Below are 26308 nucleotides of genomic sequence, written 5' to 3' on the forward strand. Positions count from 1 at the left end.
TTCACCAGAAAGGAGACAAGCTACCGGGGACCGGTTTCTGGCATTTCAGCCTTCTTCGGCCCGGCTTGCTTGAATCCTGATGGAGCAGTGAGAAAGGGACTCATGTCTGAGTATACCCTGCCACACCTATAGTGGCCAAAAACGATTTACAAAAAGGGGGTGGTGATGAACAGAGTGTCTGAGTTAAACAGACCACTCTTACCCAGTCCAAAGATCAGGGCTTGATCCATCACCGTTATTTATCTCACTGCCCCATCCCAGCTCAGAACCTGGCTATATGCAAATCAGTCTGTCCCTGGCCCAGTGCATCATGGGAACAGGGCAGACTAAACTACCAAGCCAATTCTTCCCCAGAAAGGAGACAAGCTACCGGGGACCGGTTTCTGGCATTTCAGCCTTCTTCGGCCCGGCTTGCTTGAATCCTGATGGAGCAGTGAGAAAGGGACTCATGTCTGAGTATACCCTGCCACACCTATAGTGGCCAAAAACGATTTACAAAAAGGGGGTGGTGATGAACAGAGTGTCTGAGTTAAACAGACCACTCTTACCCAGTCCAAATATCAGGGCTTGATCCATCACCGTTATTTATCTCACTGCCCCATCCCAGCTCAGAACCTGGCTATATGCAAATCAGTCTGTCCCTGGCCCTGAGGCGGAAGCCGGGAGCGCCGAGACCCCTATTTTAAAATATTATAATTCTGTGATACTCTGTGTTTTAATTCACTGGGAAATTGTCCTCACACCCTTGGCACCTGGAACAGCGGTAGCGCTGCAACGATCCCCTCATTACTTCTTCGTCATTCCCGAGGGCGAGGCGCGTCCCGAGACACGCCCCCTCGGCTGGCCACGCCCCCTTCTTGGCATATAAATAAAGCGCCGTCGCTTCACTACACAGCGACATCGATCTCCTGAGGCGGAAGCCGGGAGCGCCGAGACCCCTATTTTAAAATATTATAATTCTGTGATACTCTGTGTTTTAATTCACTGGGAAATTGTCCTCACACCCTTGGCACCTGGAACAGCGGTAGCGCTGCAACGATCCCCTCATTACTTCTTCGTCATTCCCGAGGGCGAGGCGCGTCCCGAGACACGCCCCCTCGGCTGGCCACGCCCCCAAACGCCCTGATCCCCTTGCATAAAGCATGTGCCTGGGTAGGAAGCGCAGCGGACGAGCGCAGCGGGAGCGCCGTTTGCGCGCCGAAGGCGCGCCTAAGGCAAGCCCGTCTGTGCCCGTCCGTGTACCGGCCGGGCCCAGGGCCGGACACGCCGCCCAATCGAAGGTACGTACCGATCAACCATCTACCTATACCCGAACTGATCTGCTTGCCCTAAATCACAACATAAAAAACTGTTGCAACATCATAAATGCCGAGACATGGTTAGGACCCGCATGCTGTCATCATTGCAGAACTCTCCTCACCCCTGTAAAACAGCTACCAAACGAGAGTAACGCAACTTGCTTCGTGGAGCCTTGATCAATGCAAGGTCCATGTGCAAGAATAGTGAGCATATTTATGATCTCATCACGGAATATGACTTTGACATGTTCTTCATAACTGAAACATGGCTCAAACCCTGGTGTAACCCGACCATTGCCCAAACGGTCCCCCAAGGATACCTCATTCAGAGGATCGACAGACAAGAACTTAGAGGTGGTGGATTGGCCATCATCCATCGAGACTCGCTGAAATGCAATATCACTGAACTCCCGGACGTAAAAGGGGCAGAAAGCATGGCTTTCTGTATTAAATTAAATGAGGAAAACACCTTTGCGGGAGCTCTCATATACCGCCCCCCAGGTCCCCAAAACGGCTTTTCTGAAAGCTTTGAAGAGACTCTCAGCATGCTCACTTTAAAATATGCAAACTTCACCGTTTTGGGTGATCTAAATTTCCATCTAGACAAACCCGACGACCCCAACACCATGTGGCTTAACGACCTGACAAACATTTTAGGAATGAAAATACTGACCAAACTGCCCACGCATAAAGCAGGCCACATATTGGACTGCATCTGCACCAATACCCAAACAATAACCGTAGAAAACCCTTTGACCCAAACATGGACCGACCACTGTCTAATCCCTTTTAGTCTAACTACCAACAAGAAAAGGTCTAACACCGCCAACCAAAAAATCGAAGTCCCTATGCAAAAAGACTGGAAAAAGCTTACAAACTCACCCAATCTTCAGCTCACCGCAGAAAAATCCACACCTCCATTGTCGGGAGATACAGAATCCGACTACAAAATATTTTGCAATTGGATCTCGAAGTGCTGTGGTACGGCCAACTCAGAGAAAGTCAGGAAAAAGCAGAACAGAAAATCAGCACCCTGGTTTTCCCCCGAAATTAAAGCAAAACGTACAGAGATCAGATCCCTCGAAAAAAAATGGCGTCGTAACTATGATCCAAATGAAGCTCTTGCCTATAAAACCGCGAGGAAAGCATATCACTCTATGATAAAAAACGCCAAAAAAGACCATTTCCTTCAAAGAATCAACCGGTCTAACAACAACCAGAAACAAATTTTTAAGATTGTCGACGAGTTCATGAACCCCAGAATTCTCAGGCAAGAAATACCACCCTCTCAAGCCCTCTGCAATGACATAGCTGACTATTTCGAACAAAAAATACTTAAACTCATCTCAGATTTCCCCGACCCTCCTGAACGCCCTCCATACCATGAAACATTACCAACTAACAATAAACCTCAGTTGCAAAATTTTACCCCCATTAGTCTCGATGAATCTAGACAAGCCATCCTCTCCAGTAAGTCCGGTTCCCCATTCGACCCATGCCCCCCTATGCTGCTTCACTCTCTGGTAGATACGGTAAATCCAACCATAAACTCTATTATAAACTCCTCCCTATCTACTGCAGCCATTCCGATTGAATGGAAGCTCGCGGCAGTTAAACCTCTGCAGAAGAAACCCTTACCTGACCCCACCACGCTTTCCAACCTTCGCCCCATTTCACTACTCCCCCTACTGTTTAAATTGACTGAAGCCGCAGTCAATAAACAGTTGACAAAGCATCTAGAGGAAAACCACCTTTTCCACCCCAACCAAGCTGGTTTTAGGGCAAAACACTCCACAGAGTCAGCCCTCCTACACACTGTAGAGACCCTCAAGATGGCTTTGGACCACGGGAAAAAGGCCGTCCTGATCCTGCTTGACCTGTCGGCGGCCTTTGACACGGTCTCACACGCCGTGTTAATTGGCCGCCTGACGGAGTCAGGACTATCAGGTACCGCCCTCGAATGGCTGAAAAACTTCCTAAGCCAAAGGAGACAAGTTACCGTGCTAGGAAACTATTGCTCGGATGAAAAAGCGATAAAAACAGGGGTTCCGCAGGGCTCAAGCCTGAGCCCTGTGTTGTTCAACCTCTATATGACCCCCCTGATAGAACTTATCACATCCTTCAACATCAGCACGATATCTTACGCTGACGACACCCAGCTTATCCTAGTATTGGATAATAACTCCTCCAAAGCAGAGGAAAACTTACAAAACTGTCTGACGGCTACATTTGACTGGATGCGATCAAACCACCTCAAATGCAATTCAGGAAAAACTGAAATCCTCCCTTTCGGTCAAAACAATTCCTTTTCCCCCTCAAACTGGTGGCCTCAAGACGCCGAAATTCCCCCCAACACCATCACGTCGGCCCGTAACCTAGGGATAAGGTTCGATGAAGCACTATCCTTCAAGCAACAAGCAGGTACTGTGGCAGGGTCCTGTTTCAACATCATTAAAAGTCTCAGAAGATTCTTTGACCTTCTTCCCCTAACAGCCAGAAAGACTGTGGCAGTAGCTCTCATTACATCTCGCTTAGACTACTGCAACAGCATCTATGCAGGCACAAACAGAGCTGTTCTGCACAAATTGCAGATGGCTCAAAATGCCGCCGCTCGCCTGGTGCTACGGCTACCCAGGAAATCATCTGCCTCAAAAGCACTCAAAACCCTGCACTGGTTACCCATCCACAAAAGAGTGCTTTTTAAAATCCTGCTCATCACTTTCAGAGCCTACCACCAGTCAGGACCTACATACCTGTCCCAAAGGTTTGTAAGATACACTCCCCCTCGATCACTCAGATCATCCAACCTCAACCTACTTGCAGTTCCCAGATTCAGACTAACCACGAAAGGCGGAAAATCCATCGGAGTACTGGGAGCCAGGGCCTGGAACAAGCTCCCACCTCAGATGCGCCTGATACAGTCAGAAAAACTGTTCCGGAAAATGCTCAAAACTTGGATTTTCAATACCGAAGACTCATCCTGCTTAGCTTTAATCTAATTCCTTTCCTTCACCTATAGACCTTGCTCTATCATTAGGATCCTCCCCAGCAGCCGCCCTATTTTTCTTCCCTGTTGAGACAGCGATGTCTAGCGCCAAGATGCTCCCTGGAGTGTAAGCGCGCTTTAGAAAAACCCATTCACATTCACACATTCACATTCATGGGAACAGGGCAGACTAAACTACCAAGCCAATTCTTCACCAGAAAGGAGACAAGCTACCGGGGACCGGTTTCTGGCATTTCAGCCTTCTTCGGCCCGGCTTGCTTGAATCCTGATGGAGCAGTGAGAAAGGGACTCATGTCTGAGTATACCCTGCCACACCTATAGTGGCCAAAAACGATTTACAAAAAGGGGGTGGTGATGAACAGAGTGTCTGAGTTAAACAGACCACTCTTACCCAGTCCAAAGATCAGGGCTTGATCCATCACCGTTATTTATCTCACTGCCCCATCCCAGCTCAGAACCTGGCTATATGCAAATCAGTCTGTCCCTGGCCCAGTGCATCATGGGAACAGGGCAGACTAAACTACCAAGCCAATTCTTCACCAGAAAGGAGACAAGCTACCGGGGACCGGTTTCTGGCATTTCAGCCTTCTTCGGCCCGGCTTGCTTGAATCCTGATGGAGCAGTGAGAAAGGGACTCATGTCTGAGTATACCCTGCCACACCTATAGTGGCCAAAAACGATTTACAAAAAGGGGGTGGTGATGAACAGAGTGTCTGAGTTAAACAGACCACTCTTACCCAGTCCAAAGATCAGGGCTTGATCCATCACCGTTATTTATCTCACTGCCCCATCCCAGCTCAGAACCTGGCTATATGCAAATCAGTCTGTCCCTGGCCCAGTGCATCATGGGAACAGGGCAGACTAAACTACCAAGCAAATTCTTCACCAGAAAGGAGACAAGCTACCGGGGACCGGTTTCTGGCATTTTTAGCCTTCTTCGGCCCGGCTTGCTTGAATCCTGATGGAGCAGTGAGAAAGGGACTCATGTCTGAGTATACCCTGCCACACCTATAGTGGCCAAAAACGATTTACAAAAAGGGGGTGGTGATGAACAGAGTGTCTGAGTTAAACAGACCACTCTTACCCAGTCCAAAGATCAGGGCTTGATCCATCACCGTTATTTATCTCACTGCCCCATCCCAGCTCAGAACCTGGCTATATGCAAATCAGTCTGTCCCTGGCCCAGTGCATCATGGGAACAGGGCAGACTAAACTACCAAGCCAATTCTTCACCAGAAAGGAGACAAGCTACCGGGGACCGGTTTCTGGCATTTCAGCCTTCTTCGGCCCGGCTTGCTTGAATCCTGATGGAGCAGTGAGAAAGGGACTCATGTCTGAGTATACCCTGCCACACCTATAGTGGCCAAAAACGATTTACAAAAAGGGGGTGGTGATGAACAGAGTGTCTGAGTTAAACAGACCACTCTTACCCAGTCCAAAGATCAGGGCTTGATCCATCACCGTTATTTATCTCACTGCCCCATCCCAGCTCAGAACCTGGCTATATGCAAATCAGTCTGTCCCTGGCCCAGTGCATCATGGGAACAGGGCAGACTAAACTACCAAGCCAATTCTTCACCAGAAAGGAGACAAGCTACCGGGGACCGGTTTCTGGCATTTCAGCCTTCTTCGGCCCGGCTTGCTTGAATCCTGATGGAGCAGTGAGAAAGGGACTCATGTCTGAGTATACCCTGCCACACCTATAGTGGCCAAAAACGATTTACAAAAAGGGGGTGGTGATGAACAGAGTGTCTGAGTTAAACAGACCACTCTTACCCAGTCCAAAGATCAGGGCTTGATCCATCACCGTTATTTATCTCACTGCCCCATCCCAGCTCAGAACCTGGCTATATGCAAATCAGTCTGTCCCTGGCCCAGTGCATCATGGGAACAGGGCAGACTAAACTACCAAGCCAATTCTTCACCAGAAAGGAGACAAGCTACCGGGGACCGGTTTCTGGCATTTCAGCCTTCTTCGGCCCGGCTTGCTTGAATCCTGATGGAGCAGTGAGAAAGGGACTCATGTCTGAGTATACCCTGCCACACCTATAGTGGCCAAAAACGATTTACAAAAAGGGGGTGGTGATGAACAGAGTGTCTGAGTTAAACAGACCACTCTTACCCAGTCCAAAGATCAGGGCTTGATCCATCACCGTTATTTATCTCACTGCCCCATCCCAGCTCAGAACCTGGCTATATGCAAATCAGTCTGTCCCTGGCCCAGTGCATCATGGGAACAGGGCAGACTAAACTACCAAGCCAATTCTTCACCAGAAAGGAGACAAGCTACCGGGGACCGGTTTCTGGCATTTCAGCCTTCTTCGGCCCGGCTTGCTTGAATCCTGATGGAGCAGTGAGAAAGGGACTCATGTCTGAGTATACCCTGCCACACCTATAGTGGCCAAAAACGATTTACAAAAAGGGGGTGGTGATGAACAGAGTGTCTGAGTTAAACAGACCACTCTTACCCAGTCCAAAGATCAGGGCTTGATCCATCACCGTTATTTATCTCACTGCCCCATCCCAGCTCAGAACCTGGCTATATGCAAATCAGTCTGTCCCTGGCCCAGTGCATCATGGGAACAGGGCAGACTAAACTACCAAGCCAATTCTTCACCAGAAAGGAGACAAGCTACCGGGGACCGGTTTCTGGCATTTCAGCCTTCTTCGGCCCGGCTTGCTTGAATCCTGATGGAGCAGTGAGAAAGGGACTCATGTCTGAGTATACCCTGCCACACCTATAGTGGCCAAAAACGATTTACAAAAAGGGGGTGGTGATGAACAGAGTGTCTGAGTTAAACAGACCACTCTTACCCAGTCCAAAGATCAGGGCTTGATCCATCACCGTTATTTATCTCACTGCCCCATCCCAGCTCAGAACCTGGCTATATGCAAATCAGTCTGTCCCTGGCCCAGTGCATCATGGGAACAGGGCAGACTAAACTACCAAGCCAATTCTTCACCAGAAAGGAGACAAGCTACCGGGGACCGGTTTCTGGCATTTCAGCCTTCTTCGGCCCGGCTTGCTTGAATCCTGATGGAGCAGTGAGAAAGGGACTCATGTCTGAGTATACCCTGCCACACCTATAGTGGCCAAAAACGATTTACAAAAAGGGGGTGGTGATGAACAGAGTGTCTGAGTTAAACAGACCACTCTTACCCAGTCCAAAGATCAGGGCTTGATCCATCACCGTTATTTATCTCACTGCCCCATCCCAGCTCAGAACCTGGCTATATGCAAATCAGTCTGTCCCTGGCCCAGTGCATCATGGGAACAGGGCAGACTAAACTACCAAGCCAATTCTTCACCAGAAAGGAGACAAGCTACCGGGGACCGGTTTCTGGCATTTCAGCCTTCTTCGGCCCGGCTTGCTTGAATCCTGATGGAGCAGTGAGAAAGGGACTCATGTCTGAGTATACCCTGCCACACCTATAGTGGCCAAAAACGATTTACAAAAAGGGGGTGGTGATGAACAGAGTGTCTGAGTTAAACAGACCACTCTTACCCAGTCCAAAGATCAGGGCTTGATCCATCACCGTTATTTATCTCACTGCCCCATCCCAGCTCAGAACCTGGCTATATGCAAATCAGTCTGTCCCTGGCCCAGTGCATCATGGGAACAGGGCAGACTAAACTACCAAGCCAATTCTTCACCAGAAAGGAGACAAGCTACCGGGGACCGGTTTCTGGCATTTCAGCCTTCTTCGGCCCGGCTTGCTTGAATCCTGATGGAGCAGTGAGAAAGGGACTCATGTCTGAGTATACCCTGCCACACCTATAGTGGCCAAAAACGATTTACAAAAAGGGGGTGGTGATGAACAGAGTGTCTGAGTTAAACAGACCACTCTTACCCAGTCCAAAGATCAGGGCTTGATCCATCACCGTTATTTATCTCACTGCCCCATCCCAGCTCAGAACCTGGCTATATGCAAATCAGTCTGTCCCTGGCCCAGTGTATCATGGGAACAGGGCAGACTAAACTACCAAGCCAATTCTTCACCAGAAAGGAGACAAGCTACCGGGGACCGGTTTCTGGCATTTCAGCCTTCTTCGGCCCGGCTTGCTTGAATCCTGATGGAGCAGTGAGAAAGGGACTCATGTCTGAGTATACCCTGCCACACCTATAGTGGCCAAAAACGATTTACAAAAAGGGGGTGGTGATGAACAGAGTGTCTGAGTTAAACAGACCACTCTTACCCAGTCCAAAGATCAGGGCTTGATCCATCACCGTTATTTATCTCACTGCCCCATCCCAGCTCAGAACCTGGCTATATGCAAATCAGTCTGTCCCTGGCCCAGTGCATCATGGGAACAGGGCAGACTAAACTACCAAGCCAATTCTTCACCAGAAAGGAGACAAGCTACCGGGGACCGGTTTCTGGCATTTCAGCCTTCTTCGGCCCGGCTTGCTTGAATCCTGATGGAGCAGTGAGAAAGGGACTCATGTCTGAGTATACCCTGCCACACCTATAGTGGCCAAAAACGATTTACAAAAAGGGGGTGGTGATGAACAGAGTGTCTGAGTTAAACAGACCACTCTTACCCAGTCCAAAGATCAGGGCTTGATCCATCACCGTTATTTATCTCACTGCCCCATCCCAGCTCAGAACCTGGCTATATGCAAATCAGTCTGTCCCTGGCCCAGTGCATCATGGGAACAGGGCAGACTAAACTACCAAGCCAATTCTTCACCAGAAAGGAGACAAGCTACCGGGGACCGGTTTCTGGCATTTCAGCCTTCTTCGGCCCGGCTTGCTTGAATCCTGATGGAGCAGTGAGAAAGGGACTCATGTCTGAGTATACCCTGCCACACCTATAGTGGCCAAAAACGATTTACAAAAAGGGGGTGGTGATGAACAGAGTGTCTGAGTTAAACAGACCACTCTTACCCAGTCCAAAGATCAGGGCTTGATCCATCACCGTTATTTATCTCACTGCCCCATCCCAGCTCAGAACCTGGCTATATGCAAATCAGTCTGTCCCTGGCCCAGTGCATCATGGGAACAGGGCAGACTAAACTACCAAGCCAATTCTTCCCCAGAAAGGAGACAAGCTACCGGGGACCGGTTTCTGGCATTTCAGCCTTCTTCGGCCCGGCTTGCTTGAATCCTGATGGAGCAGTGAGAAAGGGACTCATGTCTGAGTATACCCTGCCACACCTATAGTGGCCAAAAACGATTTACAAAAAGGGGGTGGTGATGAACAGAGTGTCTGAGTTAAACAGACCACTCTTACCCAGTCCAAATATCAGGGCTTGATCCATCACCGTTATTTATCTCACTGCCCCATCCCAGCTCAGAACCTGGCTATATGCAAATCAGTCTGTCCCTGGCCCTGAGGCGGAAGCCGGGAGCGCCGAGACCCCTATTTTAAAATATTATAATTCTGTGATACTCTGTGTTTTAATTCACTGGGAAATTGTCCTCACACCCTTGGCACCTGGAACAGCGGTAGCGCTGCAACGATCCCCTCATTACTTCTTCGTCATTCCCGAGGGCGAGGCGCGTCCCGAGACACGCCCCCTCGGCTGGCCACGCCCCCTTCTTGGCATATAAATAAAGCGCCGTCGCTTCACTACACAGCGACATCGATCTCCTGAGGCGGAAGCCGGGAGCGCCGAGACCCCTATTTTAAAATATTATAATTCTGTGATACTCTGTGTTTTAATTCACTGGGAAATTGTCCTCACACCCTTGGCACCTGGAACAGCGGTAGCGCTGCAACGATCCCCTCATTACTTCTTCGTCATTCCCGAGGGCGAGGTGCGTCCCGAGACACGCCCCCTCGGCTGGCCACGCCCCCAAACGCCCTGATCCCCTTGCATAAAGCATGTGCCTGGGTAGGAAGCGCAGCGGACGAGCGCAGCGGGAGCGCCGTTTGCGCGCCGAAGGCGCGCCTAAGGCAAGCCCGTCTGTGCCCGTCCGTGTACCGGCCGGGCCCAGGGCCGGACACGCCGCCCAATCGAAGGTACGTACCGATCAACCATCTACCTATACCCGAACTGATCTGCTTGCCCTAAATCACAACATAAAAAACTGTTGCAACATCATAAATGCCGAGACATGGTTAGGACCCGCATGCTGTCATCATTGCAGAACTCTCCTCACCCCTGTAAAACAGCTACCAAACGAGAGTAACGCAACTTGCTTCGTGGAGCCTTGATCAATGCAAGGTCCATGTGCAAGAATAGTGAGCATATTTATGATCTCATCACGGAATATGACTTTGACATGTTCTTCATAACTGAAACATGGCTCAAACCCTGGTGTAACCCGACCATTGCCCAAACGGTCCCCCAAGGATACCTCATTCAGAGGATCGACAGACAAGAACTTAGAGGTGGTGGATTGGCCATCATCCATCGAGACTCGCTGAAATGCAATATCACTGAACTCCCGGACGTAAAAGGGGCAGAAAGCATGGCTTTCTGTATTAAATTAAATGAGGAAAACACCTTTGCGGGAGCTCTCATATACCGCCCCCCAGGTCCCCAAAACGGCTTTTCTGAAAGCTTTGAAGAGACTCTCAGCATGCTCACTTTAAAATATGCAAACTTCACCGTTTTGGGTGATCTAAATTTCCATCTAGACAAACCCGACGACCCCAACACCATGTGGCTTAACGACCTGACAAACATTTTAGGAATGAAAATACTGACCAAACTGCCCACGCATAAAGCAGGCCACATATTGGACTGCATCTGCACCAATACCCAAACAATAACCGTAGAAAACCCTTTGACCCAAACATGGACCGACCACTGTCTAATCCCTTTTAGTCTAACTACCAACAAGAAAAGGTCTAACACCGCCAACCAAAAAATCGAAGTCCCTATGCAAAAAGACTGGAAAAAGCTTACAAACTCACCCAATCTTCAGCTCACCGCAGAAAAATCCACACCTCCATTGTCGGGAGATACAGAATCCGACTACAAAATATTTTGCAATTGGATCTCGAAGTGCTGTGGTACGGCCAACTCAGAGAAAGTCAGGAAAAAGCAGAACAGAAAATCAGCACCCTGGTTTTCCCCCGAAATTAAAGCAAAACGTACAGAGATCAGATCCCTCGAAAAAAAATGGCGTCGTAACTATGATCCAAATGAAGCTCTTGCCTATAAAACCGCGAGGAAAGCATATCACTCTATGATAAAAAACGCCAAAAAAGACCATTTCCTTCAAAGAATCAACCGGTCTAACAACAACCAGAAACAAATTTTTAAGATCGTCGACGAGTTCATGAACCCCAGAATTCTCAGGCAAGAAATACCACCCTCTCAAGCCCTCTGCAATGACATAGCTGACTATTTCGAACAAAAAATACTTAAACTCATCTCAGATTTCCCCGACCCTCCTGAACGCCCTCCATACCATGAAACATTACCAACTAACAATAAACCTCAGTTGCAAAATTTTACCCCCATTAGTCTCGATGAATCTAGACAAGCCATCCTCTCCAGTAAGTCCGGTTCCCCATTCGACCCATGCCCCCCTATGCTGCTTCACTCTCTGGTAGATACGGTAAATCCAACCATAAACTCTATTATAAACTCCTCCCTATCTACTGCAGCCATTCCGATTGAATGGAAGCTCGCGGCAGTTAAACCTCTGCAGAAGAAACCCTTACCTGACCCCACCACGCTTTCCAACCTTCGCCCCATTTCACTACTCCCCCTACTGTTTAAATTGACTGAAGCCGCAGTCAATAAACAGTTGACAAAGCATCTAGAGGAAAACCACCTTTTCCACCCCAACCAAGCTGGTTTTAGGGCAAAACACTCCACAGAGTCAGCCCTCCTACACACTGTAGAGACCCTCAAGATGGCTTTGGACCACGGGAAAAAGGCCGTCCTGATCCTGCTTGACCTGTCGGCGGCCTTTGACACGGTCTCACACGCCGTGTTAATTGGCCGCCTGACGGAGTCAGGACTATCAGGTACCGCCCTCGAATGGCTGAAAAACTTCCTAAGCCAAAGGAGACAAGTTACCGTGCTAGGAAACTATTGCTCGGATGAAAAAGCGATAAAAACAGGGGTTCCGCAGGGCTCAAGCCTGAGCCCTGTGTTGTTCAACCTCTATATGACCCCCCTGATAGAACTTATCACATCCTTCAACATCAGCACGATATCTTACGCTGACGACACCCAGCTTATCCTAGTATTGGATAATAACTCCTCCAAAGCAGAGGAAAACTTACAAAACTGTCTGACGGCTACATTTGACTGGATGCGATCAAACCACCTCAAATGCAATTCAGGAAAAACTGAAATCCTCCCTTTCGGTCAAAACAATTCCTTTTCCCCCTCAAACTGGTGGCCTCAAGACGCCGAAATTCCCCCCAACACCATCACGTCGGCCCGTAACCTAGGGATAAGGTTCGATGAAGCACTATCCTTCAAGCAACAAGCAGGTACTGTGGCAGGGTCCTGTTTCAACATCATTAAAAGTCTCAGAAGATTCTTTGACCTTCTTCCCCTAACAGCCAGAAAGACTGTGGCAGTAGCTCTCATTACATCTCGCTTAGACTACTGCAACAGCATCTATGCAGGCACAAACAGAGCTGTTCTGCACAAATTGCAGATGGCTCAAAATGCCGCCGCTCGCCTGGTGCTACGGCTACCCAGGAAATCATCTGCCTCAAAAGCACTCAAAACCCTGCACTGGTTACCCATCCACAAAAGAGTGCTTTTTAAAATCCTGCTCATCACTTTCAGAGCCTACCACCAGTCAGGACCTACATACCTGTCCCAAAGGTTTGTAAGATACACTCCCCCTCGATCACTCAGATCATCCAACCTCAACCTACTTGCAGTTCCCAGATTCAGACTAACCACGAAAGGCGGAAAATCCATCGGAGTACTGGGAGCCAGGGCCTGGAACAAGCTCCCACCTCAGATGCGCCTGATACAGTCAGAAAAACTGTTCCGGAAAATGCTCAAAACTTGGATTTTCAATACCGAAGACTCATCCTGCTTAGCTTTAATCTAATTCCTTTCCTTCACCTATAGACCTTGCTCTATCATTAGGATCCTCCCCAGCAGCCGCCCTATTTTTCTTCCCTGTTGAGACAGCGATGTCTAGCGCCAAGATGCTCCCTGGAGTGTAAGCGCGCTTTAGAAAAACCCATTCACATTCACACATTCACATTCATGGGAACAGGGCAGACTAAACTACCAAGTCAATTCTTCACCAGAAAGGAGACAAGCTACCGGGGACCGGTTTCTGGCATTTCAGCCTTCTTCGGCCCGGCTTGCTTGAATCCTGATGGAGCAGTGAGAAAGGGACTCATGTCTGAGTATACCCTGCCACACCTATAGTGGCCAAAAACGATTTACAAAAAGGGGGTGGTGATGAACAGAGTGTCTGAGTTAAACAGACCACTCTTACCCAGTCCAAAGATCAGGGCTTGATCCATCACCGTTATTTATCTCACTGCCCCATCCCAGCTCAGAACCTGGCTATATGCAAATCAGTCTGTCCCTGGCCCAGTGCATCATGGGAACAGGGCAGACTAAACTACCAAGCCAATTCTTCACCAGAAAGGAGACAAGCTACCGGGGACCGGTTTCTGGCATTTCAGCCTTCTTCGGCCCGGCTTGCTTGAATCCTGATGGAGCAGTGAGAAAGGGACTCATGTCTGAGTATACCCTGCCACACCTATAGTGGCCAAAAACGATTTACAAAAAGGGGGTGGTGATGAACAGAGTGTCTGAGTTAAACAGACCACTCTTACCCAGTCCAAAGATCAGGGCTTGATCCATCACCGTTATTTATCTCACTGCCCCATCCCAGCTCAGAACCTGGCTATATGCAAATCAGTCTGTCCCTGGCCCAGTGCATCATGGGAACAGGGCAGACTAAACTATCAAGCAAATTCTTCACCAGAAAGGAGACAAGCTACCGGGGACCGGTTTCTGGCATTTTTAGCCTTCTTCGGCCCGGCTTGCTTGAATCCTGATGGAGCAGTGAGAAAGGGACTCATGTCTGAGTATACCCTGCCACACCTATAGTGGCCAAAAACGATTTACAAAAAGGGGGTGGTGATGAACAGAGTGTCTGAGTTAAACAGACCACTCTTACCCAGTCCAAAGATCAGGGCTTGATCCATCACCGTTATTTATCTCACTGCCCCATCCCAGCTCAGAACCTGGCTATATGCAAATCAGTCTGTCCCTGGCCCAGTGCATAATGGGAACAGGGCAGACTAAACTACCAAGCCAATTCTTCACCAGAAAGGAGACAAGCTACCGGGGACCGGTTTCTGGCATTTCAGCCTTCTTCGGCCCGGCTTGCTTGAATCCTGATGGAGCAGTGAGAAAGGGACTCATGTCTGAGTATACCCTGCCACACCTATAGTGGCCAAAAACGATTTACAAAAAGGGGGTGGTGATGAACAGAGTGTCTGAGTTAAACAGACCACTCTTACCCAGTCCAAAGATCAGGGCTTGATCCATCACCGTTATTTATCTCACTGCCCCATCCCAGCTCAGAACCTGGCTATATGCAAATCAGTCTGTCCCTGGCCCAGTGCATCATGGGAACAGGGCAGACTAAACTACCAAGCCAATTCTTCACCAGAAAGGAGACAAGCTACCGGGGACCGGTTTCTGGCATTTCAGCCTTCTTCGGCCCGGCTTGCTTGAATCCTGATGGAGCAGTGAGAAAGGGACTCATGTCTGAGTATACCCTGCCACACCTATAGTGGCCAAAAACGATTTACAAAAAGGGGGTGGTGATGAACAGAGTGTCTGAGTTAAACAGACCACTCTTACCCAGTCCAAAGATCAGGGCTTGATCCATCACCGTTATTTATCTCACTGCCCCATCCCAGCTCAGAACCTGGCTATATGCAAATCAGTCTGTCCCTGGCCCAGTGCATCATGGGAACAGGGCAGACTAAACTACCAAGCCAATTCTTCACCAGAAAGGAGACAAGCTACCGGGGACCGGTTTCTGGCATTTCAGCCTTCTTCGGCCCGGCTTGCTTGAATCCTGATGGAGCAGTGAGAAAGGGACTCATGTCTGAGTATACCCTGCCACACCTATAGTGGCCAAAAACGATTTACAAAAAGGGGGTGGTGATGAACAGAGTGTCTGAGTTAAACAGACCACTCTTACCCAGTCCAAAGATCAGGGCTTGATCCATCACCGTTATTTATCTCACTGCCCCATCCCAGCTCAGAACCTGGCTATATGCAAATCAGTCTGTCCCTGGCCCAGTGCATCATGGGAACAGGGCAGACTAAACTACCAAGCCAATTCTTCACCAGAAAGGAGACAAGCTACCGGGGACCGGTTTCTGGCATTTCAGCCTTCTTCGGCCCGGCTTGCTTGAATCCTGATGGAGCAGTGAGAAAGGGACTCATGTGTGAGTATACCCTGCCACACCTATAGTGGCCAAAAACGATTTACAAAAAGGGGGTGGTGATGAACAGAGTGTCTGAGTTAAACAGACCACTCTTACCCAGTCCAAAGATCAGGGCTTGATCCATCACCGTTATTTATCTCACTGCCCCATCCCAGCTCAGAACCTGGCTATATGCAAATCAGTCTGTCCCTGGCCCAGTGCATCATGGGAACAGGGCAGACTAAACTACCAAGCCAATTCTTCACCAGAAAGGAGACAAGCTACCGGGGACCGGTTTCTGGCATTTCAGCCTTCTTCGGCCCGGCTTGCTTGAATCCTGATGGAGCAGTGAGAAAGGGACTCATGTCTGAGTATACCCTGCCACACCTATAGTGGCCAAAAACGATTTACAAAAAGGGGGTGGTGATGAACAGAGTGTCTGAGTTAAACAGACCACTCTTACCCAGTCCAAAGATCAGGGCTTGATCCATCACCGTTATTTATCTCACTGCCCCATCCCAGCTCAGAACCTGGCTATATGCAAATCAGTCTGTCCCTGGCCCAGTGCATCATGGGAACAGGGCAGACTAAACTACCAAGCCAATTCTTCACCAGAAAGGAGACAAGCTACCGGGGACCGGTTTCTGGCATTTCAGCCTTCTTCGGCCCGGCTTGCTTGAATCCTGATGGAGCAGTGAGAAAGGGACTCATGTCTGAGTATACCCTGCCACACCTATAGTGGCCAAAAACGATTTACAAAAAGGGGGTGGTGATGAACAGAGTGTCTGAGTTAAACAGACCACTCTTACCCAGTCCAAAGATCAGGGCTTGATCCATCACCGTTATTTATCTCACTGCCCCATCCCAGCTCAGAACCTGGCTATATGCAAATCAGTCTGTCCCTGGCCCAGTGCATCATGGGAACAGGGCAGACTAAACTACCAAGCCAATTCTTCCCCAGAAAGGAGACAAGCTACCGGGGACCGGTTTCTGGCATTTCAGCCTTCTTCAGCCCGGCTTGCTTGAATCCTGATGGAGCAGTGAGAAAGGGACTCATGTCTGAGTATACCCTGCCACACCTATAGTGGCCAAAAACGATTTACAAAAAGGGGGTGGTGATGAACAGAGTGTCTGAGTTAAACAGACCACTCTTACCCAGTCCAAAGATCAGGGCTTGATCCATCACCGTTATTTATCTCACTGCCCCATCCCAGCTCAGAACCTGGCTATATGCAAATCAGTCTGTCCCTGGCCCAGTGCATCATGGGAACAGGGCAGACTAAACTACCAAGCATCGTCATTTGGGATTGGGCTGGGGCGGCTGCCTCAAGTCGTTTGGCGAATTTACCTGCGTCCAATCATTTCCGCGTGCAATGGTATACTGGAAAACACAAGCAAATATGTGGACTATTTTCTCCAAGACTTTGTTAAATCTTTGCCATCTTATGTACTAGACACAAGTGACTTTCTTAGAAAAGTGTATGATGTGCAATGGAAATCAAGCTACCTGTTGATAGCCTTAGATGTGTCTGCATTATACACCAGCATTCATCACAGGGACGGCCTTAGAGCGGTGTAGCACTATCTCAGTGCCAGGCCAGAACATTGCAATACTCATACACGCATGATCATGGATATGATCACCTTGTGTTTAGAGAATAACTTCTTTCTATTTGGGAAGCAATATTTCCATCAAACTAGAGGAGTAGCGATGGGGGCCTGCTTCTCTCCCAGTTATGCCTGTTTGCACATGGGGTACTGGGAGGAGCAGATCCTATCGGTCAACTACTCGGAGATTATGGCTACCAAAGTTATCTCTTGGTTAAGATACATAGACAACCTTTTCGTAATTTGGGATGGAAGTTTACAGGAAGCTAAGGGGTTCATTGATAGTCTAAATGTAACTAATATGAATCTTCATTTTACCAGTCAGATCAGTGATACTTCCATTAGTTTTCTTGATGTGGAAATTGTTGTAAATGGAGGAAAACTGGAAACCAAGCTATTTAGAAAAGCAACAGCTGGCAATAGTATCCTCCATTCAAGCAGTCACCATCCTGTCCACTTGATCAATAGTATACCCTACGGCGAGATGCTCCGTATCAGGCGGATTTGTAGTACGGAAGAAGGTTGTTTGTCAGCACAGCATGGATGTGCAGCTAGATTTAAAGAAAGAGGGTATAGCCATAAGATAATAATGAGGGCTATGAATCGTGCTAATGCACAGCCAAGTGCCTCATTATTAGCTATCACTGCCATTGCCCCTATCACAACCATTGTGACAAGTTCTACTGCTTTACAGACAACTAAACAACAGGAGGAGAATATAACTATTAAGGCGGAGCAGGAGCGCATTTCGCTGTGGGAAGGAGACAGTGGCAGTGTCTCCGACCCGCTTTGCATTTGACCTGTCCTGGGCAGTAAGTGCTTGTTAGCGCTTAGAAATTTACTGTTGTAGTATTTTAAAACGTGTAACTTGTGTAACTTGTGTTTTTTAAAATCTCACTTCCCCCTTGCATCACACGCCAGTACTGATCACCGGAGCCGCGTCCCTGACACTCCTTGCAGGGACCTGCAGGCACTTCCGGTCGGACGGCACGAAGAGCGGGTAGCGCTCTAGTGTTTGACTTCCTGGGGGCTATTTAGCCCTCGCAGGTTTACGAGCGCGCAGCCCCGCCGAAGACCCGCCAAAGAGCTGCCCGTCTGCGCCCGTCCGCGACAGGACGCGGCGTAGGGGCTAGGGCTCTTTGTGCTATGGACCCCGCTACTGCAGGTACTCGATTTATTTCGTTTTCTGCTAGTTTCCTGCGCCAGCTCCAACCCACGCGCACCTGTGCTACACGATTACCCGGCAAGATACTTGAAGGTTGCTTTTCTTGTCGACAATGTCGCTATCAATCTATGGTGCCAATTGACTGTTCTCATGCCAATGCTTCCATATCCACCTCCCCCATAGAACTTAAGTGTCTTCTCCTTAATGTACGATCCCTTCCAAAACACCAACTCCAGATCTGGGATCTGATTTCTTCTAAGCAACCTGATATATGTTTCTTCACTGAAACGTGGATGAAACCCCATACCACTACTGCTATTACACTAGGGGTCCCAGTGGGTTATAAAATCATACATGTGGATAGGCCTATCAAAACTGGAGGAGGATTAGCTTTCATTTTTAAAGACTCCTTTAAAATAGTAATGATAGAACAGAGTATTACCCCCCTTCTGGAAATCATGATTTTCAAAATTAACCTGACTAGCAATATATCATGGAAGGGCGCACTAACATATCGCCCACCGGGACAGAATCCAGATTTTGCTTTATCTCTTCTGGAACTACTGGCCCCCCATGTCAGAGCTAAGGAGGATTTTATTCTCCTTGGGGATTTTAATATACATATGGATAACCCCGAAGATCATGAATCTATACAATTAACAGCAGATCTGTCCAATCTTGGATTAGAGATAAGAAACAGCGGGGCAACTCACACAGCTGGTCATACCCTTGACTCTATTTTCACTAACTGTACCAAAATAAGGTGCCTTCCTGCTACAGAAATCCATTGGACCGATCATTTTTTGATTGAATTCTATTTGGCAGGACCCACCAAACAATTACCCAGAACACCATCTCCTCCTATTTTCCGTCGCCAATGGCACAAAATATCAGTTGAGAATCTGAGTGAACACTGGCAACAACCCCAATTCACTGAAGGAGACTCTGCTGAAGAGGCACTGGAAAAATACAATAAATCTCTTAAATCAGCTATTGATTCTCTTGCCCCATTAAAACTTCACAAACAGCACCCTCCTACTAAACAAGAGAAGTGGTACACTTTGGATCTTAGGAAGGAAAAACAGAAATGCAGGAGATTAGAAAAAGCATGGAGGAAATCAAAAAATGAGCAAGAAAGGAAAATGTTTTTAGAAGCTCAGTCAAAATATTATAAAAACATAAAACTCGCAAGGAAAAATGATTTATCCCTACAACTAGAAGAGGCGGGAAACTGTCCGAGGGAATTATTTAAAATCTTGCTAAGTTTTGTCAAGCCATCAGCTAGTGAGAGCCCTGACGATGCCTCACAGACACTGTGTGACGAAATCTCCATGTTCTTTGAGGACAAAATAAATCTGATTTATAATAAAATCCTGGCTTCACAAGGCGCAGTAACAGGGCCCCCCCCTCCATGTGCACTCCCTGCACAGATTAAAAACACCTTTCTTACCATTCCTCCAGTTAGTGATTTAGATCTCCCACTCCTCATCAACCATATGAAAACTGGCTCCCCGAGCGATCACCTTCCTGCAAAAATGGTGGCTCCGTTAATTTCCATCTTGGGGCCCTCCATCCAGTCAGTTATGAACATCTCTCTGACGAAAGGACAAGTCCCGAGAGAATGGAAGATAGCGGTGGTAAACCCTATTAGGAAGAAGGCGGCTCTCCCCTGGACAGATTTGTCCAACCTTCGGCCCATTTCCCTCCTACCCTACATCGGTAAGATGACGGAGAAGCACATTAACACCCACCTATCGAATCACCTTGAAGCAGCAGAAGGCCTGGACCCCTCTCAATCTGGGTTCAGGCCAAACCACAGTACCGAATCGGCCCTACTAGAAGTGACCAATAACATCAGGTTGACACTTGATAGTGGGGGGTCTATGATTCTGGTGCTGTTGGATTTGTCTGCTGCTTTCGATACGGTGTCTCATGAAGTGCTTCTCGGTCGTCTGAGGGGTGTAGGGCTGGGAGGAACGACCCTGTCTTGGGTAGAAAGCTTCCTTTCCTGCCGCTCTCAAGAAGTCAGGCTGGGCTCCCATAAATCCATCTCTAGGGAGCTCACCAGGGGTGTGCCACAAGGCTCATGCCTTAGCCCCACATTATTTAATGTGTATGTGGCCCCCCTGGCCGACTTAGTGAGGCCATTTGGGTTTACCCCGATATCCTACGCTGATGACACCCAGCTGCTGTTCCCCTTTAAAACCTTCTCACCTGCTCTGCAAAAATCTTTTGCAGAAGGCATGAGGGCTGTGTCATGTTAGATGGCTGAGAATTGCCTACAATGCAATGTGGGCAAAACAGAGGTTTTATTGTTTGGGGAGGCAGCAACATTATGGTCTGGGGAGTGGTGGCCCACAGAATTAGGACCAGTTCCTGTCCCAAAGCAGACTGTCAAAAACTTGGATGTGCTATTCGATCAAGCCTTGACTTTTAAACATCATGTCAACCAAGTTGCGGGCACCTGCTTCAGAGCCATCGGACTTTTGAAAAGGGTGTTCCCCTATATACCCGATGGTCACAGGAAAACTTTAGTCCAGGCACTAGTGATCAGTAGATTGGACTACTGTAATGGCCTTCTTTTGTCAACTAATGAAGGCCAATTAAACAAACTACAAGTAGTCCAAAATACGGCGGCGAGGTTAGTTCTCAATGTACCATCTAGAACTCCCTCCCGCCTCCTACTAGCCAAACTTCACTGGTTACCAGTGCGGCAACGCACGAAGTTTAAAATTCTGTGTACCATTCATAGGTGTCTGATAGGAAAGGGTCCCAAATATTTGACTAAAGCTTTTCTACCCTATGTACCAGGCCGATCACTTCGATCGAGTAATCTTCACCTATTACAGGTCGCAAAAATAAAAAAATCTCGCCAGGGAGGCCGTGCTTTGGCACATACAGGACCTGTCCTTTGGAACTCCCTTCCCATTCAACTGAAACTCATTACCAACCATTTATCCTTTCGCAAAAACCTTAAGACTCACCTTTTCTCTTCCAACTAATCAGTTTATGATTTACTATTTCTGTTTATGATCAGGCATGGGTCAAATGTACTTGTTCCATCATAAGCGCAGAGATATCCTTTCGGGGATCTAGTCAGGCGCTATAGAAGCACATAAAATAAATGAATAAATAAATAAATAAATAAATAAATAAATAAATAAAATAAATAAATAAATAAACTAGATTGATTCTAACTTACAGTAACCGCACCGTACCATCAGAAATATTATCAAACGCAACTGGTCACTAATTTCTAGCGATCCCGTAATAGGCAATCAATTTAAGGGGGCTCCCTTGATTGCCTACAAGCGGGAAAGATCTTTGGGCAGCTGTCTGGTTTCAAGCAGTCCTGAAACCCGAGCAGAGACTCCATGGATGGATAAGAGCAAAGGGTTCTTACGCTGTCCAACTTGCAAGGCCTGCAAGAATGGAGTCAGTAAGAAGGAATATACCACGCCTTTCAACAAAATACTGACTACCATCAGGTATAAGTTGACGTGCCGTACCGAATACGCTGTGTACGTGTTGGAGTGCCCTTGTGGCTTACGTTATGTGGGAAGTACAAGGCCACAAGTACATAAACGGATACTCCAACACCTTAGGGCCATCATAAATGGCGACACAACGTATCCGGTAGCAAGACATTTCGAACTGATGCACAATAAAAAGGCTGCTGATTTGCGCTATTTCGTGATAGACACAGTCCCTCCCCAGAGAAGAGGTGGGGACCGTGACATATTACTGCGCAGATTGGAATCACGACACATCATCTTACTCGACACTAAGAGCCCGAATGGACTCAATGCAGGGGAAGACTGCCATACTTATCTGTAATTTCAATCAATCTGATCTTCATTCCAACATACCAACATTTTTAGTACATAGTATCTGCCTCAGACCAAATATCACATTTTAATATCACAATTTCTTTAGTTTTCACGGGGTTGCACAATTGGCTTGGAGTCCACAAACGAGAAATTACTTTTTTAGCATTGTACATGTCAGTAGGCAACAATTGGTACATAACAGGAGCATCACATGCATTATGCAACGACTGCTCCCGCATCATGCACTTTCTCAGTATAGAATTATTTTAAGAAAGGGTTTTAAGCTTTTAGCAAATTGGTTATTTATATTTATCTTTAACCTACTACTGTCAGTGAGAATTAATCAATTATGTGTGAATATATATATATATATATATGAATTTTGAAATTTTATGAGTATATATTTATATGTATTTATTTATTTATTTATTGAATTTTAAATTCATTTGCACAGCATGATATTGCACAAACTTTAACAATTTTACCAATTTCATTCAATGTGTAAAATTACATGAGTAATAACATTGTCCTACTTATGTGTATATATACAGCAATGCATTTATGCAGTAACTTCTTCCAATAAACGTCTTCTATGTCTATGACGTTATTTTGATTGGCTCCAAGCAATTTAAAATGAGCACGCCCGCCTTGCAACGATTGTCATGTGATCAAGGTGCTGTTGGCACCGAAACGCGTCATGGCGGAGTGGTGATGAGCGATTTATTGAAATAAAAGTTACCACATTCACAGATATTGGGTTTGCTTTGTCTACTTTGCTGCTGCTGCATGCTGCTGCCGACGTTCTATGCCGTATATATATATATATATATATATATATATATATATATTACCTACTGGCGGTCGCCAGTAGGTATATATAGTTAGGATTTTTTCTCTATGGGATTTTTGAAAATTCTATGTCAAATAACTTTGGCGTTTGTGGACGGAATTGGCTGAAATTTTAAGAAAAATGGAACATTTTGTTTCTGAGCAGCCCCTGACAATTTGGGGGGGTTTCATCAAGGGGGGGCCGAGAAAAAAGGGGGGTCCCAAAACGCGTTTTTCCCATGTTAATTTCCATAGGGCGGTTGGCCTCACTTTTGGCTCGAACGGCTGAATGGATTTGCACGAAACTTGGCAAAATTGTAGGGACTGTTAGCCCGATGTGCCTTTGCTAGGTCTCAATATATGTGCTCCAGTGGATTTTGAGTAATTCAGGTTCAAAAAAAGATATATATCTGGGCGGAGCCTAACCACACATCTGATCTGATTGGCTGTCAGCACTTCATCCAAGAAGTGTTGGCAGCTATCTTGGGGCCAATATACATGATAGCACCTCATTAAAAAGCATTGTAGTTAATAGAGGGTTTTAGGACTTTAGTTACATTATAAATCATTTGTTGATGGTACCATACTAGTTTTAGGAATTGTGGTGGGTTCTAAGGTGATTTTACCATGTGAAAAAACCTTCTGCTGTGATATCATGAATATTGTTTGAAAGAAAACTAATATCTCATGATTTTCCCACAGTGGTTTGGAAGGGGATCTATAAGCTAAACTGAAAGCATATTTTCTGTAAATTCACATTATCTTTCTCAGTCATGTGAAAATGAAGTCTGACATTCTCAGTAAAACATGTACATCCAACAAGGACAGAGACTGTCAGTTGATTCCTTTGTGTTCTACTGCAGCCTCCTAGAGTGTTCTAAAGAACAACTAGAGCGCTAACAGTCCTACTTATTACAAAGGTATGGCACACCTGAAGCCATCTTGATTGGAATAAAGTGGAAACTCTTAAAACATTTAATTTAAAAAGAAACAACATGAGGGGGTATATTTTGCCATAGAAAGTATGATTAGTGCTGCAGAATGAAAAATTAGGGCACATTTTGAGTGACTTCTCAAATCCTTTTCTATTTCATTAAAACATTCTGACATGCAGTCTCCCAAAATGGCCACCAGAGACAAAAGAGGCCAAATGTAGCCCAAATATCACCCAGATGTAGCCCAAGTATAGCCCAATGACAGAATGTCCCAGAGTGTTCTAAAGAACAACTAGAGCGCTAACAGTCCTACTTATTACAAAGGTATGGCACACCTGAAGCCATCTTGATTGGAATAAAGTGGTAACTCTTAAAACATTTAATTTAAAAAGAAACAACATGAGGGGGTATATTTTGCCATAGAAAGTATGATTAGTGCTGCAGAATGAAAAATTAGGGCACATTTTGAGTGACATCTCAAATCCTTTTCTATTTCATTAAAACATTCTGACATGCAGTCTCCCAAAATGGCCACCAGAGACAAAAGAGCCCAAATGTAGCCCAAATATCACCCAGATGTAGCCCAAGTATAGCCCAATGACAGAATGTCCCAGAGTGTTCTAAAGAACAACTAGAGCACTAACAGTCCTACTTATTACAAAGGTATAGCACACCTGGAGCCATTGTGATGGGAATAAAGTGGTAACTCTTAAAACATTTAATTTAAAAAGGAACAAAATGAGGGGGTATATTATGCAATAGAAGGTATTATTAGTGCTGCAGAAAGAAAAATTAGGGCACATTTTGAGTGACTTTTCAAATCCTCTTCTATTTCATTAAAAAATACTGACATGCAGTCTCCCAAAATGGCCACCAGAGACAAAAGAGCCCAAATGTAGCCCAAATATCACCCAGATGTAGCCCAAGTATAGCCCAATGACAGAATGTCCCAGAGTGTTCTAAAGAACAACTAGAGCGCTAACAGTCTTACTTAAGACAAAAGTATGGCACACCAGATGCCATCTTGATTGGAATGAAGTGGTAAGTCTGAAAACACTCAATTTAAAAAGGAACAACATGAGGGGGTTAATTTTGCCATAGAAAGTATGATTAGTGCTTCAGAAAGAAAAATTAGGGATCATTTTGAGTGACTTCTCAAATCCTCTTCTATTTCATTAAAAAAATTCTGACATGCAGACTGAAACATGCCCTTTGAATACCAGCAGCAGACGTCCCTGGTGAGCAGTAGCTTTACTACAGTGATCTAATGTGCAACTAGAGTGCTAACATTCAGAATTTATGGCAAATGTGTGACACATCTGAATGCCTTCTTGATGGAACCAAAGTAAACAAGCATTGAAAATGCAATAGATCTCGCCCTCGTTTAAGTTAAAGCCATTCTGTTTGTAATGAGGTGGCTTTTTAGCTTTGCTTTTATTAGTGTTTTTTCAACTTTCATGTAAATAACATGCATCTGTATGCATATAAGTATATGTATGCATGCATTTATGTTTGTATTTATATAGATATGCAGATGATATATGTTTATATATGTATGTATATATATATATTCACTGAAAAAACCATAGGCTATAGACCATATATAGTTAGGAATTAGCATTTACAAAACCTTGAAAATTCACTGAAAAAAACCATAGGTTATAGACCATATATAGTTAGGAATTAGCATTTACAAAACCTTGAAAATTCACTGAAAAAACCATAGGTTATAGACCATATATAGTTAGGAATTCGCATTTACAAAACCTTATTTTACTCACACAAAACCATTGAAATTCCATATATAGTTAGTTGCACTAACTATATATCGCGCACCCGCAATCCACTGCTGATGATGCCACATATTACATCATTCATGACATGGTCAGTGACATCACTGATGACATCACTGATGACATCTCAAATGACATCACTGATGACATCACTGATGACAACATCCAGTGACTGTATGTTTCTGTAAAGTTAAAATATGTCTTACATATTGAAGAATGAGTGGATGTATAAGTGTCTGGATGAAGGATTTAGTAGGTGCATGACTGACTGTATGAGTGAGTGATTAAATGTGTCTCACTGAGTGCATGGGTTAGTGACTAAACTGTCTTAATTTGTGCATCATTATCTCTGTTGTTCTGTAAACTGTTGCATGTGTTGATAAGTAGCTATATGAGTAACTATATGGGTTATTGATTGGTTGCCCAAGTATTTGTATGGGAGACTGAGTGTGTGTGTGGGTGGCTGGGAGGTGTATGACTCTGTGCATAGATGTGTGAGC

Source organism: Lissotriton vulgaris, chromosome 8, assembly GCF_964263255.1.
Source record: "Lissotriton vulgaris chromosome 8, aLisVul1.2, whole genome shotgun sequence".
Classification (NCBI taxonomy): domain Eukaryota; kingdom Metazoa; phylum Chordata; class Amphibia; order Caudata; family Salamandridae; genus Lissotriton; species Lissotriton vulgaris.